The sequence below is a fragment of the Nannospalax galili genome, unplaced genomic scaffold (assembly GCF_000622305.1).
Source record: "Nannospalax galili isolate Female #2095 unplaced genomic scaffold, S.galili_v1.0 scaffold1118, whole genome shotgun sequence".
In the NCBI taxonomy this organism is placed as follows: Eukaryota; Metazoa; Chordata; class Mammalia; order Rodentia; family Spalacidae; genus Nannospalax; species Nannospalax galili.
This window is the reverse complement of record NW_008342011.1, coordinates 1,484,578-1,502,968: the sequence shown is the minus strand read 5'-3', so window position 1 is coordinate 1,502,968 and position 18,391 is coordinate 1,484,578. Positions and strand designations below refer to the sequence as shown.

The window sequence follows — 18,391 nt, the reverse complement described above, 5'->3', positions numbered from 1 at the left end:
GAAAAAAAACAAGCTGAGCCAGGCAATTGGATCCAGGAGCTCCAATTCCACCATTATCTCCAAATTAGATTTTGTTTATACTGTATAAATATATGAATCTCATGTTCCATGCTTTGTCTAGTTCTGATTTTTGTTAAATCAGTAGTTAACTTACGAAGGTAATAGGTCTGAAAACTCTATACTGGTAATAGATTTAATCATATTCGTCTTTTCTATAGTTTCATATTAATCTACCACCAGACTTCAACAAAGTATCAGAAAAATCACATGAGAGCTGGGAATGGTGGCACATGCCTTTAATCCCTGCCCTGGGGAGGGAGGCAGAGACAAGCAGATCTCTGAGATCTAGGCCAGTCTGATCTACATAGTGAATTCCAGGCCAGCTGGGGCTCCAAGGAGACCTTGTCTCAAAAAAATAAAGCAAACAACAATAACGAAAAGGTCAAAAAATATATGGGGAATTGTGCTTTTTACCTATTTAAATATATACGTAAATGCTTTGCTGTTCTTCTCATTAAGAGATTTAGAAAAAGGAACTGTCTCTGTCCGTTGGAAACAAAGTAGAGGTCCTGGATTTTTTGTTTTGTTTGCTTTAGTTTAGTAGCAGTTGCAGCCAGCAGAATTTAGTGGTAGTAGTACAATGTGACTCCCAAGACTGAGTTATAAAAGCCACCGTTGCTCACGTGCTGTGCTTGCTTTTGTAGAACAGGGCAGAGGACATGTGCTCAAATTTACAGAGACTAATACTTAACTATTCCCTTATGGTTTGAATATGAAATGTTCCACGTAAGCTTGTGGATTGAAGATTTGGTTGCCAGCTGATAGGCTTTTGGGAAGTAACCAGGTCATGAGGATCAACCCATAGATGGATTCATAATACAGTGGTAATTTGGGGAAGTGCGGGATAATAGGAGCAGGACACTCATTGGAGGAAGTAGATATATTTTTGATTTATCTATATTGTCCCCTGTCCTTTCTCCTCCCTCTGCTTTCTGGGTGCCGTGAGGTAAGCATTCTCCACCACGTACTCTTGCCACCATAGTGGGCTGCCTTACCACAGACCCTGAAAGGTAGAGCAAGCATACCAAAGGTAAAAACCTCATAAACCATCAGCCAAAAGAAATCTTCCCTCCTTGAAACCATTCTTCTCATGTATTTGTAACAGCAACAAAATGGATATGACTATCACATCCCCTTTTACCTTTGAAAAATGGAAAGCCAAAGAGGAGAGAGACTTGCCCAAAGCCACATAGCTAGTAGTTACCTCTGACTGACAGTCAGATAATAGGATTTAAACCCTAGTGGTCTTTCTGCATTCCTGCTTATATGCAAAGATCCCTGGGATGCTGCTCCCTCTCCCATGAACAATGATAGGTATCATTTCTTGAGTCTTTTCAGGTAAGAGAGATTAATAAAAAAAGAATCATTGAAGCTATAGTAGTTGTTTATTTCTAATGTACCCAATCAATGGATTTTAGAAAAGCTATTAAAGCTAGCCTATGGCATTTAGACATTAAAAAATAATCCTTGTGGTCAAGAAATTTTTGAGCCTCCTAAGCATTTTCAAGTTTTTTTAAGTGTACAGATGTCATTCTATGTTGCATCTGTCTCCATTACAAAGTTAAATACTCATAAAGTGATAGTACACAGAGGAGATGAAACTTGCTTTGCTTTACAGATAAGGACAGCAGGTCAGGGAGCGACAAAAAGATGACTTACTCTGGGTGCTTGATCACTCAGAGGTGGAGCTGAAAGTAGAAGCAGTCCACCTGACTGAAATTTATAATAGAAAAAGCATAACTCACTGTAAAGTCCTTACTAATACTTATTCTGAACAATTAAGATAATGAAAGAAATTTCCCTTGAAGTCTGACATTGATTTACCTCCAGCTCTGTGGATCTGGGAGGTCATCGTGTTGTTCAATACTAACACTTGATCTTAGCTGCTGTAAATTTAATACAGGACATAAAATACAGAAATCAATATTTTGATATTGAGGAAACTCATTTATAGGATGTTTGTTCTCAGACTTTTAAATGAAATGGAGCGCTGCAGAAATAGAAGGAATCGTTTTTCATAAATTCCATTCTAGTTATATAGAAAATGGTGACCACAAGAAAGTACTAGAAAGGGCTTTTGTCATGTGACTGGTGCCTGTTCTTGCAGATTTTTCTCTGCCATGTTCAGTCCTACTAATGCCTATAAGCCTTTTGTTTCCATGGATCAGGTAGGCACATCTTTCATGACCTCAAATGTGTTTTTCCTCTTCTCCATTTACAAAACAGGAGAGGGCATGACCATGTCCTGTTGTTCCTTTGTGTGTTTTTTCAGCACAGAGAATGAGAGTGCCAAAATGGCCTTAGAAAATTCCCCAGAGACTGATTTGTGGGAACTTAGTCCTTCTGTGAATTTCTCTGCATAGCCCAGGCTCCAACAGTCAAATGTATTTGGAGAACATCATTCTATGTCCCCCTCCTGGAGGTTCACAAATCATCACGGATTACTAAGTGCCCAGAGATGCCCTCATTAGGTAACAGGTTTGTCTTCATTTTCCAATGATTCCTAAATTTAGTTGGTCCTTAAACCTATGCATGACTGTACGCTCTGGGAATACTGCCTCACAGATTTGGGTCCTGTTTCCTTCAAATTGTTCTCACATTTGAATTCGTTAGAGGGTTTGGAAGATCATAGCAGGGTACAAACAAGTAACCACAAAGGATAAAATAAAAGAGTTGTTTCATTCGCCTGTCTTCTAACACTCATTTGAAAATAGCAAACTCTACACTCAAGGCTCAGGGAACCTCTTGGAAGAGGCGGTGGAAAGACTGTAAGAGCCAGAGAAACAAGACACTTGATGCTAGTTAATGCATTCTAGACATAGTAGGGATGCTCCAGCCATGAAGTCTCCACAGTATGATAGCCTAATAAGATCAGCATAATGACAAAACCAATTGACATGCCAATTTGGATGGGGAAATTTCCCAGGGTTTCACCTTTACCTCCAGAGTTACAAGCAGTCATGGATACTGAGGTGGGGGGGTGGGGATCAGTGTTCTCCAGGGACTAACTCACTGAGAGGTTCTCTGATCCCAAGTGGGCAGCACTAAACACAGGTACACAAAAGAACCACTAAATGCACTCAGTACATTACATCTATATATTATATACATATAAGACATGTATGTGTGTTTATAAATGTGCCTATGTATATGTAAAAATAATAAAGAAGAGTATAACAAAGTTGTGACAGAGATGGGGAGTCATGGGAGGAGCTGAAGGGGAACTTGAAGAGAGGAAATAATGCAAACAATATTCATGTGTGAGAAATTCTCTAAAAAGAATAGTAACTAATATAATGATATAAAAATTTATTATACAGGGTGCAGTGCTCCCATTTTTTGAATGTATATCGCTCTTATTATTATATTGCAAAAAATGCAATTCTATGCTTTGCTTAAGTACAGCTTAATTTCCCTTTATCCTTCATTTCTGTGCTGTTGCAGTTCCCATTCCAATGAGAACCAGGCCCACCTGTGAAATGTCATCTGCATGAACTCAGCAGTGTAGATTTTCTGCCTACTTTGATCATATGACATCACCTTTAATATTGTCTGGCACAAGTTTAAATATTGTTTCAGAATTAATCGTTGAAACCCACACTTGGGGTCTTTTCTCAAATATCAAATAGTAGTCTTAACATCTAGCAGGGAACCAATGAGGACTTTTTTTTTCCTTAGTGATTTATGAACCTCAATTCAAACTTTATGTGCTTTAACTATGCCATATTCTGCTTTTGCAAAGCACTCTTATTCTTGTCCTTGTAAAAATTAAGTGGTACTGATTAGCCAAAGTAAATAATTTCATTTCACTCTGATATTCCAATAATACGGACCAAATTTTATCTCTTTGATCAAAGTTGATTAGTTTTTGCAACTTACATCAGTGAAATGTCATAATTATCCAATTAACATATAAAACTAGGAAGCAAAAGTTAAACAGTATTTCAAGTAATTTGAATTAAATTTTCAGTTCTTCTAATCTTTTTTGACTTTAAAATGAGGATAATCTTATTCTGTAATGTCCCTAAATTAGGGGAAAAACTATGCATATAGGAACTAGGCTTGTAGATCAAGTGGTAGCATATGAGCCTAGCATGCACAACGAGGTTTTGTGTTCAAGCCCAGCACCTCCTGAAAAAGACGCTGATATGTAGGAATATTTTAAATAACACACCGCTTGAGGTTCATATGCAAAAGTAAAAATAAACATATCAAATTTTGTCTCTTAAATATACATAGAGGTAGAAAAGTACAGATCACCTTGTGTGAGTTTTAATATATTAAAAATAGATGATTAGTCTCTTACTTAACAATTAGCATATATACTGTGGTTCTTTCACGTATGTGAAGATTAAATGATTTAAAATTGCTAGCAGTACTTGAGATTATTCATTTTAGGGATATGATTGCAACATATTCTCTTAGTGTTTGCTTCAGATGCCTCTTTAAATCATGTGATAGCTTATTCACGAGGAAAGCTATGTCTAGCATTCACCCTTCCTTCAGTTTAGAGCAATTATTTCTCAGTTTATATCCCACCAAGGATTCGTCTTCTGCAAGATTGCAAATTATGCACATTTTATGCGATAATCTACTTCACTTGGACCTGACCAGTACTGATAGAACAGTTAATTGCTAGGGAATTCTTTTTCTCTAGTGTCACCTTCCTGGGAAGTTGGTCTGCTTCAACAGACTGGGGTCCCTGAAATCTTTTACCATTGCATCATCTATATTTCTTAGCTACCCTGTATCCAGGTATTTCCAACACAAATACCTAAAATAAATAAAATGCCAATTCTGGGAAAAGTAAAAAGTACTTTTGCTTATCCTATTTTTTTCCTGCTTTTGCATTTGCAGATGTTATCCACACTGTAGGGCCAATAGCCAGAGGCCATATTAATGGTTCCCACAAGGAAGACCTTGCAAATTGCTATCAATCATCTCTGAAGCTGGCGAAAGAAAATAGCATCCGATCAGTTGTAAGTACCTAAATGTTCCTCATTTTGCATTCTTTTCCAGCCTTTATGCAAGGAAAATAGCCGATGATGGGTTTCTAATACTATTATGCATTTCTTTTATATTGGCAATGTTTGTGCATGGTTAGAGCTTAGTTTCATCTGGGCATATATGAATATATACCCTTCTGTCTAAATACATGTCTCTGGAAGCGACTCACTTTCAGAAATTTACTGCATGTGTTTTTCCTGAATGATGTTATTCTTTCAGATTCATTTTTCTCCTTATAACCTAATAATCTAAGGCTAAGTGTCACGTCTCTTCTAAATTTTATCAAGTTAGACAGAGAGAATTCAGAAAATGTGGATCTAATCTATTTTCTTAGCAGTAGTCTATGAGAAAGCTGGATTTGGAGGTATTTATCCACCTGCTTTTCTTTTTCAACATGTTCTATCTTTATTACATCTCAATTACACCAGGAAAACAAAACTGTGAGGATAATACCTTATAAATACCTAATAGTAAGTTAATTTGCCCTAGAATAAAGTAATTTGGCCAGAATCTCTGAGGTTTATTTTTTTCCATAGAGATTATTAACCTTACTGAAATTATAGGTTGGGAAGAAAGTTAAACATTCTACATCTTGACATGCTGACTAGACCTCAGCATTGCTTCTCAGTTCACACAGTGGGGGTTTTACTGCAAGCAATCAGAAACATTAAGAAGTACATATTTGGAAGGCAAAGGACTATTGATGGGCTTCTTAAGCATGTATGTAATTCTGAAAAGCCTTTCTTCATTGTAACATGGTGAGTTTGAATTTGCTTGAAATAAGGAAACATTTTGCAAGCCAGTTTTTAGAGCCTTTTGAATATTTGACTAATTATTAACAGACCTAGGTGGTTTAACCTTTTGATTAAAAAATACTTGGGGTGGGGGGCTGGAGAAGTGGCTCAGCAGTTAAGAGCACTGGCTGCTCTTGCAGAGGACCCAGTTTCAATTCCCAGCACCCATGTGCTGGCTAACAACTATCCGTAACTCCAGTTCCAAGGAATTCAGTGTCCTCTTCTGACCTCTATATGCTTTGCAAGACACGGGTGCACTTACCTACATGCAGGCAATACACACATACACATAAAATAAAAATAATAAACAAAATTAAAAAAAAAAATTCTGTTTGCAAAGACTCACTAAATAAAGCTCTCTCTCTCTGTGTGTGTGTGTGTGTGTGTGTGTGTGTGTGATGTATGAGGATGTGTGTAGGTATATGCAACCCACTTGTGCCTTGTGGAGATCAAGTGTTCATATTGGAATGTAATCCTCAGTTGCTCTCCACATTATTTTTTGAGACTACCTACATGGAGAGTCCCTGGAATCTTCCTATCGCCTACTAAACACTGAAATGACAGATGACTTTCTGATTCTATGATAAAACACTGATCAAAAAACAACTTAGGGGAGGAAAGGGTTTATTTTGATTTTCATTTCCAGGTCACAGCCCATCATTGAAGGAGTCAAGGCAGGAACTCAAGCAGGATCTTGACACAGAAACCAGGGAGAACTGCTGCTGCTGGCACATCCATAGGCTCATGTTTAGTGAGTTTTCTTATACAGCCAGGACCACATATCTAGTAAATAATGCTGTCCAAAGTGGGCTGGGCCCTCCTATCTCAATTAACAATCATGATATTCTCCCACAGACATGCCCATAATCTAATCTGGTAACTCTAGACTGTGTCAAGTTGACAGTTTAAGTTAAAAAAGACATGGTCCTCCATGGTCAGACTGGGCCTTTTACATGGATGCTTGCTGGGGATTTGAACTCATGTCTTCTTATCTGTGCAATACTTGATCCTCTGACCCATCCCATCAACTCCAGGACCCCATTCTTAGAGGAGAAAGCTAAAATTCAAAGAGTGGAGCAAAGTATAAACCCAGTTTGGTTGCATTTGTTCTTCATAGAAAAATAAGGAAAATCAAAACCAGTGTGTGTATTCAGGGAATAATTAGAATTTTGTCAACACAAAATTATTTTTGATTTTAAAATCAAGAGGCTGAAGTGTCTTATAAATGGATATGTATAGAAGTTTCCATATTGGAATATGTAGATTTAAAGACCTGAATAGAATTTGCTAATAGATTTATTGGTATCTCTAATGATTTTTTTTAAAAAAACAGGGGAAAAAAAAAAAAAACAGGAACAAAACAAGACTCCCATTGCAACTGCTTAGAAACAATGCTCATGATTTTAATAAAGGAAATAAATGATCCTTAGTCATGAATATATTGCTTGATACCACTTGAAAAGGAGTAAGAATTACACACTAAGCTAGCTTTAATCAGGTCTATAGGTGTGCTAAAATAATGGTCTGGGAGGCTGGAGAGATTGCTCAGTGGTTAAGAGCACTGACTGTTCTTGCTGAGGACCTGGATTCATTCCCGTCACCCACATGGTGGCTTCACAACTATCTGTAACTCCAGTTCCAGGTAATCCACGTCCTCTTCTGACCTCTGTGGGCATTGCACAACTCAGGTGTACTTACATACATGTAGGCATGACACCCATATGAATAAAATACAAATAATGAAATGTTAAAAATGATAATGAAATAAAATAATACTCTGGTCTGGTCATCCTGGGATTGGAATTCCTCCTTAATATTTCTGATGACAACTTTATAGTATTAACAAATACTGCATGAGTGTTGTTTCTAAGCAGTTGCATTGGGAGTCTTGTTTGGTTTCTTGTACTTACTTGAATGAAATTAACAGGTGATGCTGAACTGAAGTTATACTAATATTGGTAAATAAAAATGAAGATGGAAAGTATCTGTTGAATATTAGGTGAAATGACCATGTTATTACATGTTTGACTATAGATACCATCAAATATTTTCCTTTTAATAATAAAAGAATCCTTCCTTCCTTCCCACCTTCCTCCCTCCATCTCTCCATTCCTTCCTCCCTTCCTCCCTTTTCTTTTGCTTTGTTCTGAGTGAGAAAATGGGACTGTCTACTTTATAAATTGAATTATGTTCTTGGCCACCATTAAATAATTGATTTTGCTAAAGTCATCAAATTGTGATTATATATAGTGAAGAAGAAATTCTTGGGAAAGTGAATATGGCTGTTTGGGTATTTTGTAATACAGTCTGAACATTATAGATTTACCAAAATACATGGATATTGAACTATAAGTAGCATAGTTATTAAGATAGAAATTAAACTTACCTTGAACCTATCCATTTATGTCAAAGAAAATCTGTTAGAATCCCTCACCAGAGAAGTTTAGTGTTTTTTCTCCCAGTTGTCTTTTGCAACCATACAAGTGATGTCAAAATTGTGTAACCTCAGTTTCTAGATACAAGGAATCTTTGAATTGCTACAATTATTTCTATAAAACTAATGAGGTTATTATAGGGATCAATGGAGATAATGTCCATTAAGATAAAAGGGAAAATATAGTTCTCTATAAAATTATCGTTTTTGATGATACTGCTTTTAGTATAAGTTGTTTTCACACTTTATGATTTAGTAGCTGAGGTGGGTATCATTTGCGCTTTGATAAATACTTTGACCACCAGACCTGTAGACATCTGCCACTCCATTTTTGGTGCTTTCAAATCAGAACAAATTATTTTCAAGTATAATATTCAATTGGTTTAACAATAAATTATTTTCAAGCACACTATTCAGTTAGTTTATCACATTTATTTAAGCAGTTAAGACCATTATTAACTCTGAATAATATTTTATTGTAATTATTAGTAATGCAATTGTTAACATTGCAACTCATTTCTACATAGCACAAAAACTTTATTTTTCATTAAGCAGATGCATTGAATTAGACTATGTTAATTGCTTAACTGCGTGTAACTATCTTAAATTTGGAGTCTAATTTTTAGCTTATAAAGTACCTTTATATTATGGTTTCTCCAACTTTATGTTTGGCAGCAAAAGTATAAATATGGATAAGGAGTGGATAGTTAAGTTGGGATAGATGATCTATAAGAAAATATTACAGGGCTATAGGCAAATGCCATAATGGTGATGCATTGCTTTGTAATTCTGCATTAGTGAGACTGTGCTGCTGCTCCAGAAAACTTCAGAATTCCAGTGATTTATAGACAGTTCATCATCTTATATTTGTAATCTCTGGAATGTTTTTTCTTCGGTCATAGAATAGATAATTTGTAAAATCCCCCAAGAGATCTTTTTCACTTTGTCTTGTAGGAGTGATACATGTTATTTCTACTTTATTTTTCCATTGGCAATAGCTATTCACAGTGTTTTACCTTCCTGCAAAGAGGTCAGGGATATATATGTATAAATTAAACATTTTCTTGGTACCATTTTTCTGCTGAAATTAAGCCAAGACTTTAGGACCCTTGCAGACGAGCCCAAGTTATCTGCTTTTACTCTAATGTTATCAACAAATGGTATTTATCTGATGAGTATTAATAAATTTATAAAGTGCCAAGACTGTATTAGGCATCTTTTAATCATGAGGATGCAGTGCTTGTCGTCACACAAGCTCATGCTGACAGCATGCATTTAGGTGTGTACTGCACTTCTCCTGTCCACAGTGAGTAACTGATGATGGCCATGCATTGTTCTTCCTCTGCAATTCTTTAGATACAAATACTCATGATCCCTGCTAATGGTCAACTTCCCAATACTTTAGCATGAAGGATTTATCAAATTTCTTTTCACTTTGGCAGAATAAATTACTTTGTGATAAAAACATTGAGCACCTAAGACTGGGAAAGGAGAACTGGAAAAGTCTGAAGGGATGACTCCATGGCAGATTATAGGGTGTGCTAAAAAGAAGTTTAGTTTACCTATCAGTTGTTTGAACAGAGGCCATCTTTAAACAAAGGAAAGGGTGACATTGTTTTAACAGATAAACATCTAGAAATAAGGTAATGGAATATTTTGTGGTTTAAAATTTTCACTATGAAAAAGTATAGCCTTTTCAGTTGATATACTGAACAGCTTTAAGAACAGAATAGCACTGCAGTAGACTACATGTGTCGGGGTCAACAGTGAGCAGGTTCAAAGTTGAGACACGTGGATGTTTTTAAGAACAAAATGAGGATGACTGCAGAAGATATTTAGAGACAATAAACTTTGCCCTCAAATGATTAAAAATAAGGCAGTGGCAGTCAAGGTCGAGCATCTGTATAAAGCCGTGGTAGCCTCCATTTAAGTAGTTCTAGAAGTCTACAGGGATAGGTACCATCAAGCATTCATGCATGAGAATCCTTACTTCATAATTCACAGCTTCATGTATATTTTGTTGCAATTTCTACAAATGACTCCATTAGGATGCTAGCTTTCACTATATGTTGGTGAAAATCTTGGTGAAACTCCAGGTCTGAGGGGATGAGTATGGTGGGAAAGGAGCAAAGGAAACATTCCCATGTGCAAGGATTGGTAAATGAAAAGTGGTTAAATGATTCTCTCCAAGTGCTAAGGTCAAAGATGGAATGAATACTCCCTTACATATCATGCTGTCTTTGTTAATTTTTCTGAGCATACAAGTATTATATGAGGATTTTTCTAAGTCATTTTTGGTCTCTATTTCAATATCATCTTAATTTCTTCTATCAGAAATTCTTTGATCATCAGATTCATTCTTAGGAACCTAACCTATGCCATCCCCAATGTATCTCAGAAGTTTCCCCTCTCAGCTTCATTAAAAGGCAAAGCATTATATTTTTCAGTGATATTAGAGGGTCACAAACTCTTCTAATGATCAAATATAGTGCTCTCAGTTGTATTTGTTGAGTGACAACATGTAGTAAGAATATACTTGCTCAGTTAAAGAGTTGATGCTAATCAGACTATAAACCAGATTCTATTTATGCTAAAATAATTTCTCTAGAAGGTATAGTTAATAATAATTGCTAAATGATTTAGTGGTTTTACATGATTAAAGGCAGAATACAACTGAGGTGTTTATTATAATGGTGTATGTTATAATTTCTATGAGTGCCATTCTGTATAATGTATTAGATGTAAAAATATTATATATTTTTACTGATAGGAGCTACTGCAGTACCAATGGAGATTCCTCAAAGATAGATAATATTCCTGTCATGAGTCATAGATCCTGAGAAGTAATAGCTTTTAATGAGAAAGAAGGCAGCCCCACACCTTGCACGCTACCTCGAGGCACTGCAGTAATAAGTGATTTTGGAATTCTGCAATTGTTTCAGTCTAGTGTAGGTTTTCATTTTAAGGCGTAGTCAAGTGAATCTTATTTTCTTATACAAGTTCCCTTCTGAGAGGGTTGCCATGGCAATGAGTTCTCAGCCTGAAATTCTTAAATGTTGTTTTTATTTCATTATCTGAGTTTCCATTACAGGCCACATCAATCAGTGCAAGTCCCCTATTCAAGAAGACTTTTGCAACCTTAAGAAGCTGACCCTTTAATTCGCCAGCTCTGTTCCTCTGCCTGACTTGATGTCACCATTTCTCAGCCAGCTCAACATCTCAAAGAACCCTCTTTTGCAGAGCCATGTGTTTGATCTTCCGTTCTACTTTCTTTTTAGGCAATATCTTGTCTTGTTTCTCCACTGTCTTATTTATAAAGGATGATACTGTCTCTTATCTTTCCTACTTGGGTTTCTAACAACGATATGACTAATGATACTATTAATAAATAAGAACAAGATCATTTCATATTTGAACATCACTTCATAGTTTGCATTCCTATACATTGCCTCGTTCGTTTTTCAAATCCTCTAGCTAGCTGCCCAAAGTGGGGAACAGGGTTAAGTCAAGACTTTTCCTGCCCCTGTCTTTCCTACCCACACCCTTTACAGATTCTCTTTATCAGGTGTAGGGTGCAATATCAGTTTGTGATAATGCTCTCATCAAGTCTTTATTGCTGGGGAGATGTGTGAAAATTCCATAGTGGCATGAGGAGGAGGGAGGACATACAGTAATGAAAAGTGTACACGGTACACCGAAAGACAGAAAGTGATCTCCCCAATCCATGTTTTCAGATTCTGCAGTTTGTCTTCTAGTGGCCATGCCAGAATGGTGCTTTACAATACTGAGATGAAATCAGTCATGTAAATGATGAAACACACGATAATATGAATAGTTGTTTCTGAGCTCCTATGTCATGCCAGGCATTGCATTGTACTCAATCCTTATACAGTCTTGAATTAGACAGTATAGCTCTTCCTTTTTACAGATGAGGAATGTGATCCAGAAGGACACCAGGGAAATTGCCAAATTCTTACCTCAAGGGAAAAATTCAGGTGGGATTGAAACCCAGGCCGCCTCAATCCCGTAGTTTGGGCACTATGTTCTCCTCTGTGGTGTCTCTGACTGGTTTTATTTTGTTGAAATCACTGCGGTTCTCACTGGAGTAGTGCTTCATTCTATGATGTAGTTTGTGAGGGTAGTTCCTAAAAATCACAACTGGAGGGCAGGAGTGAGGATACCGTAACATGTGGGCTTACCAAGTACCTCGGAGGCTGGCCCTCACCCCAAGCAATGTTAAATGTTTCATATGTATTAGTTACTTTCCATGTCACTGTGACTACCAAATACCTTCCTAAAGCAGCTTTAGGGAGGAAGCATCCATTTTTGCTCACAATTTGAGGACACAGTTCATCATGGCAGAGGACCCATATGACAGCAGGACCCAAGACAGTCAGTCAGACTGCATCCACAGTCAGGAATCAGAAGGGAATGAAGGCTCCCTTTCTCCTTTTCATCCTGTACTGGACCCCAGCCCACATTTAGGTTGGTCTTCTCACCTCAATTACCCTAATCTAGAAAATTTCTCACAGACAGTAGTCCTGCCCAGAGAATTGTTTCCATGGTGATTCTAAATCCTTTCAAGTTGACAAGATTAACTATCACATCCTAATAAGTGAAAATAGAAGCAACAGGATACATCAAAACAAAATCCTTCTTAGCCTCAATGTGTACTGAATTGCCATGGAAATTAAAGGTGGGAGCTTATCTTAGTTGGCTTAGTTTTCCAAGATTGCTTGAAAACAATCATCTCACTGATGTGCAGGCCGCCTGTGCCCATTGTCAGCAGTGTGTCACACCTGATAGAGTCTGTTTTGTAGGTGGTCTTTCACTGTGATTCTGTGTAAGGAAGTAAACATTTGGCTACATCATTGGGTTTCTACTGTAACTGTGTGAGTCCTTATGCGTAGAAAGCTGAATTTTACTGTAATCATTTTCCTTTTAATATCTTTCACATTACATTTATAAGTTACATTATCAAGCAATTACTAAGTTGATACTTTAACCTTGGTATGCTGTCTTAGCTTGCGGTCCCTCTAGAAGCAGACCCACCAACCATCTGTTTGCAAATACTTGATTAAGGAGCCAATGATAGGATTGACTGGCAAAGAAGAGGAGAAGGACAAACGGAAGGGAGGGCAGCTAGGAGGAGCTGAGTGTTATCATTCAAGTTACTACTGTGGACAACTGAGGCTTCGTCCCTGTGCTGTTGGCGTGTACCAAGCAATGAGTCCAGGGCCGATGTGGGTGTGATATTGACACCTTCCAGCTCAAGCTTGGTAGTTTAATATTTATATATATGATTTCAGCCTATCAAGAGGGCTTCACAGAATATTTGTTATAAAAGGTGGGAAAAGGGTACGAAAATTTGAGAACCATTGGTTTAAGTTAAGCTTTGCTGCTAATAGGACTAAAAATATGTTAAGAAAAAATTGTTCAAAATTTTTATTCTTGAACTAAGACATCTAAGTTCTTTTCCTCATTTTAAGCATAGTGTAATATGGACATAAGAAGGGCAAAAGTATGTAATAGCATAGAACCTACAGGATGCATAGCATTAGGAAAGTGCATATAATGTTTTGAAGTGAAGACATGTTATCACAATATTGTATCACCTCGCTTGATTTTATTTTTCAATATTTCATCACACTGAACTTTGATTCATTATCCAAAGTGCAGAAGAGTTAGCCACCCAAGTTTGAATGTTTCTGAAAGTGTTTTTCTTAACCAGAAGGCACAATTGGAGGCAAGCAGTTTGGTTAGATGGCATTCTAGTTTCCTTTATGTAGCTGTGACAAACACCATGACCAAAAGCAACTTAGGGAATGAACATATTTATTTAGCTTATGAATCAGGCCACAGTCCATCATTAAGGGAAGTCAGGGCAGGCATTCAAGCAGAACCATGAAGGCACACTGCTTACCGGCTTTCTCACTGGCTCATGCCCAGCCAGCTTTCTTAGTATGGATTCACCTGCCTGGAGATGGTGCTGCTCACAGTGAGCCTGGCCTTTCCACATCGATGAATCTGATGGAGTAATTCTTCAAGTGAGGTTCCAATAAAAACTAACCAGTTGTCTTTAATTTTATTATTAAAATCTTTTAAGTTATATCTTCCCTTAATATTTTGGGAAGTACATTGTCTTATTTTTCCATAAAAGTTCATGATAAGTTATGATCATTTCTGTGAGAGGATCTGAAATGTTTTTTCTCAATCTCCTCTGCACTCAGATATTTTTTAGTCACTTGCATATTCTGCAGTATGTCTACAGGAAAAAAATCCAGGAAAATGTACAGCGTATAGCATGAAAGTATAAAACATCTCAATTTAGTCAGATTTTTCAACTTAATTGTTTTCAGTTCTTTGATCAAACTAGGGAACAATCATAGGAAAAATCATTACTTGTTTATACAACAGTGTCTTCCAGAGGAAATACTGGCCCAGCACAGTGTCAAAGAAAGTATATTACAGTGAAATTTGTACAGACACAGTAAACAGATCTGCAATGCAAGCTTTCATCTTGAGTGCTTTATTTTCTCCCGACCTGAACAGCAGTTATTAGATCACTGTATCACAAGGAAGTAGTCGATTCAAAACACGGACTGCAGAGTCCCAAGCCTGCCATTAAATCTGAACAACTGAGCCATTCAGGCATATATCTAGAGGGTTAATAGTTTAGAGCAAAAGCAATGGCCTTAAACTGTACATTTTTTTTCCTCACAAATGTTTAGATTTATTTCAGAGGGAGAGCAATTTCAATGTGTGGCTTCTAAGCCATTTATAAACCATTGAACTGGGAGACCAAAGGAACAAAAATGAATAAAACCAATAAAAATTTGAAAATAAAAGTAAATCTCTTAGTAGCAAGAAAGATCTCTCTGTATCAATTTCTTTATGTACAATTCAATGGCATTGCAAAGAGGATTTTATTTTCTAATGGAAAATGTGCTGCAGATTGGTTTCAACAGCAAGGCAGATGTCTTTGTTTTATATTTATCAAAATAAGCATACCCTTGAAATGTGTAAAAGGTAAAATCCTGGTTTATCTGGGTGTTTCACGGAAGTGAGGTAGTATCATATTTATGATGATTAATAATAAAGTTCATTTGAATCTATATAAGCAGAATGCTTTAATGTGGTCTCACCATCTCTTGTGAACCTGTTCTGTGATTTCTCTTTCTTCAAATATACTGCAACGCAAGCCATCCCAGAGTCTGTAAGACACAAACATTTGCAGACTAAATCAAGAAGCAGGACTCATAGTTCATTAAAGGGAGGTGAGGGAGAGCAGGTTAAAATGAGAATTAATTCAGGAGAAAAATACATGGAAGGACCTGCCTCCCTTATTCAAATGCCCTATGTCTTTTTTCATGGTCTTGACCTTCTTGAAAATTATATGATTAGAAGCAAGGATCATGGCAAATGGCAAGGAAATAGAACAGCAGAACATACTTTCAGAAAGACACAGGGGCAAGTGAACCTGGCGAGCAGCTCATCAGTTAGCTGTTGAATTTTTATGTCAGAACAGTGCCAAATTGGAGGAGATAATAATGATTGTCACCAACAGGAGGCTAATTAGGGAAGATACTGCTGATCTCCTATAGGCAACATTATCCAGGCTTGCAATTGGATCTTAGTGTCACTGTATATTTAGAGATGACACCCTCATTTACCCTATCCTTGCTTCAGGTAGTTTTATATTACTGAGGAAAAATATCTCAGAAAAGTTAAACAGATGAGTTATTTATTTATTTTGGCTCCTGGTTTCAGAGGCATTAGCCCATGGGCACTGCAGTCCCTATCATAGCAACCAGGAAGTGGAGAAACAAAAGGTAATCCTGGGAAGAATCTCGACAAGATAACACTCCTCTGAAACCCGGGCAACGGCTGGTTTTCTACACCCAGGCTCTGCCTCCACTTTTACCACCTTATCAGTAATAACATTATATTATTAATCTCTCAAGGGATTAATTCATGCTTCAGGTCAGACCCCCTCATGAGCTCAGTGTCTATGGAAACTATCAGAGACACCCTCAGAGGTACTCTTCACTAATCTCTCAGGTGTCTCTCAAACCAATAAGGCTGACAGTTAAGATTATTCACCGTAGTCATGTCAATGTATTTTAGAAAATTTTAACTTAGTTTTATATTTAATACATTCTTGAATCACATACACACACACACACACACACACACACACAACTGCTTTTTCAACTTAAACCATGTTTAGAAGATTCCTGAGGAAGCATTCAGTACACTCATGTAACATAACATGACAGCCACATTATACTTTTCTTGTAAGAGGTTGGCAAATAATCAGTAAATGACTATTAGTGATAGGCCAATGCTATTGACTTTTGTCCCCTCAAAACCCATGTATTGACACACAAAGCCCCAATATTCTAGTATTTAGAAGTGGAATGTAGACCTCCCAGTTGCCTTTGGGAGGTAAATTGAGTTGCAATGTAGGGATGAAGGTAGGGTCCTGATAATGGGGTTAGTGCATATGTCAGAAGAGACACTCTAGACCTTTCTTTCCTTATTGCCTCCCTGCCATGAGCGGATACAACTGAATTGCAGCTATCTGCCAGTCAGAGGAGAGCTTCCTGCACTGGGGTGGCAGAACATTTATCTTGGACTCCACAGCCCTAAGAACCATGAGAAACAGTGACTTCCTGCTGTTGGAGTCACCTCATCTGTGGTAGTGTGAATGTCGTCCTCGGCTGACCAATGCCACAGGTGCTCACTATAGCATTCCATTTTTGATGTTTTCAACTTTCTATAATGTAAGAAACCTAAATGTTTAAAAGCATAAAAGAGAACAACACGTGATGAGAATTTTTAGGATTTTCATGATGCTAAGTGAAGCATATGAATGAAGCACTTCATAGTAACATTCATTAAAATGAGGTTATGTGGGCCAGTGAGATGGCTCAGTGGGTAAGCTTGCCTGTTGAGTGGTGGAAGGAAAGAACTGACTTCTGAAGGTTGTTCTCTGATCTCCACACATGCAGCATGGCATTGAGTGCCCTGCCTCTCCCCACAAATTAAAACTTAAATTTTTTTTTTTTTTTGGAGGAACGATCTCCCTGTAGCTCCAGCTGGCCTGGAACTCACTATGTCTACAGGCTGCCCTCCATTTCACAGAGCTCCACCAGCCCCTGACTCCCAAGTGCTGGGATGAGAAGGGCATGTGTCATCTTGCCGAGCTATAACAAAAATAGTTTTTAAGTAGGTTGGCCAGAAAGTATGTATTTACCAACTTCAATGTTCCAATCACTGTTCAGGGTCTTGAGATGTTATCTGCCCCTTGCATACCTTATAGTATACTGGCAACAGTTTTCATCATTGATAAATGATTTCATGTATTGCTAGATGCTATGACTTCTATTGTTATTATGTTTTTAGGAAATTTATCTCATCGTCTACTGATGTCTTTTACTTTATTTCTCTAAGTATTAAATATTTGGAAATTCAAAAAAAAGATGAGTATAAATCCAGTAATTGACAGTTCTATGAAATGACAATAATGTAAATTTTTTGACATTTTATGACTTTTGCCTACTATGAGGAGCTAGGGTCTCACATGTAAATTTCTTTGACAGCAGGAGTAATGAACAGGTGACATGTTCTAATGCTTGAAATAGAGCCATTCTCTCATATGGTCCATGTTTCATGTAAGAAGCTGAGATGTATTTTTTCTTTCATTAAAAAGACATTGCTGTATTCCTCAAGATATGTATAATGTACAAAAGGAAAAGAACTATCTTTGTAGTACAGAAACCCAGAATAAAACCTTACTTACCAGGATCAAAATCATATCACTAGTAATGACTTGGGCGGGCAAGGGAGGATGATTTAGAAGACAGGAAAGAAGGAAGGGGAAAAAAGGAAGGAAGTAAAGACGATAGGGAAGACGGAAGGAGGGAGGGAGGAAGGAGGGGACAGAAAATGGTAGGAAGGGAGGGAGGAAAGAAAGAAGGGAGGGAGGGAGGGTGGCTTTGGCACCTCTGCAAAAGTTAAATGCTTTGCTTAAGATAGAAAAAGCGTTCCATGGGTGTTTATAGGAAAAAATATAGTATATATATATTTCAGC

The 18,391-nt window shown here is 37.2% G+C and overlaps 1 protein-coding gene across 1 annotated transcript in view; it reads left to right on the top strand.

Moving 5' to 3' along the window:
* Positions 1-18,391, top strand: part of Macrod2 (mono-ADP ribosylhydrolase 2) — a 2,130,377-nt gene that overhangs the window by 1,234,140 nt on the left and 877,846 nt on the right. The window contains exon 4 of the mRNA XM_029565754.1: positions 4,918-5,039. The gene's annotated coding sequence lies outside the window, so the exon portion shown is untranslated. The remainder of the gene's footprint in view (positions 1-4,917; positions 5,040-18,391) is intronic.